The sequence below is a fragment of the Atta cephalotes genome (genome assembly GCF_000143395.1).
Source record: "Atta cephalotes unplaced genomic scaffold scaffold00002, whole genome shotgun sequence".
NCBI lineage: Eukaryota > Metazoa > Arthropoda > Insecta > Hymenoptera > Formicidae > Atta > Atta cephalotes.
This window is the reverse complement of record NW_012130066.1, coordinates 3123334-3125228: the sequence shown is the minus strand read 5'-3', so window position 1 is coordinate 3125228 and position 1895 is coordinate 3123334.

Below are 1895 nucleotides of genomic sequence, written 5' to 3'. Positions count from 1 at the left end.
AATTGTGATATTATTCGAGAAAGGTTATTGAGTTCAGTCATTGTGGCTCATTGTCAGAATTTCACTTTGCAGATCTGAATTTAGAAGGATATATGATTATGTAAAATAATGTTAACTGTACGCGATTCAAATAAGCTATAAATACCGGTCATCTGCTTTGTAAAGCACTCGCGTTTACTATCTCGCGAATCGTAAAATTAATTGTATTTGAAACGATGTTAGATCGTGAATCCACGACAGTATCAGATAATATCAAGAGTGAACAACAATTCGTGAATCCACGATCGATTGACGAAGTTATGATTTAAATAAAGCAACTAGACCAACTTTTAAGACCAGAATAAAAGAATAGTTATCACGTAGATAGATTAATACTGTATAGACTGAGGTATATCGCGAGAGTAGTATTTTGACATTCATATAGTTCGTGCGTCGCAAAAAAGGGAAGAAAAAAAAGCGATTTTTTAGGTTCTTCCATTCAGACATTGATTCCTTTCATTTCTTCCAAAGTGAAATTGTTGATTTTTGTAAGCTGAAGTGTTAATTACGTTTGCTGCAAAATAAAATTTTCGGACAGTTTATCTTTTTTATGACTCACATGATAGATCGCTCGCTAAGATATATTTAAAAATAAAGTTTAATAAATATTTCAAAATGGAAAGAGAAGATTCGCTGTTATTTCTCCATTCCTAGTGCAATTCATGATCGGAGGAAGGAGAGTTTATGTAAGTATCCGTCATAAGTAACCGTCGGCGAAATCACGAGATTTATCCCCGCGTCCAACTCGTGTTTTACAACACCAAATAATAAACGCGTTACATAAACAGGCGCACTGTTTTTAGCAAAATAATATCCGAGGACCGCAAAATACATCAGAACGGATGCTTAGGGAACGTCAGAACTTTCCCGCGCCATTACTCATACCGAATTTATGTAAAAGCGTTGTACATACTCAGAGCACAGCGAGGAATACCGCCCAACAAAATCCAGCCTCACGTATTCGCTCTTGACGTCACGCCGCGCTTACGCGCATATAACAGATCGGGCTGCATCGCATAACTCAGCATGTAAAGTCGACAATGACTTGTGTCGTTCAAGTGAAAATTCCTGTCGTCCTGTATTTTCACTGTTGCGCAAAAATAACTCGTCGCGAGGAACTTATCACGTAAATCCAGTGTTTAATATAAGCGAACAAATTTACTGTGAATAATAAACAGCTGGAAAATAAACAGGAGAAGATTCTAATCTTTTTATGTTCAATTTAAATTTTCTTAAAATATATCCTCCGTGATAAATATTATAAAGTGAAATAATATCCCTTCCGAATAAAACTGATGTTGTAGCTTGTTATATAAGTTGCATTAACTTCCTCGAAATTATTAACAGCGTTTGTTACGAATGTTTAAGTCTAGCTTGATGTAGACTTCGGTTCGCGTGATTGCATCCACTTACGGGAAGTTACGTGTTCTTTAATTTACGAGTTTAACTTTAACGACAGGTTTTCAAATCATCCGAAATTGACTTCTTCCTTGGTGAAAATATTGAGACACCAGTGGTTTTCGAGTTATGAATGATTGATGAAGGAATTGTTTACAAACTTAGCAAACAGATAAAATGTTTGCTTTTCCAAGGAAATATTCCATTTCGATTTTGATTGATTTTAAAGCATATAGAGTATACAGTTGACAACAACAAACACGTATTTCTTTACAAATATTTTCTCGCGCGTTTAAAGATTGAAACTCTTTGAAGCTAACGAAGCGTATCCTTTGTTGAAGTTGTGATGTGTGCGTGCGTGCGTACGTGCGTGCGTGCGTGCGTGCGTGCGTGCGTGCGTGTGTGTGCGTGTGTGTGTGTGTGTGTGTGTGTGTGTGTGTGTGTGTGTGTGTGTGTGT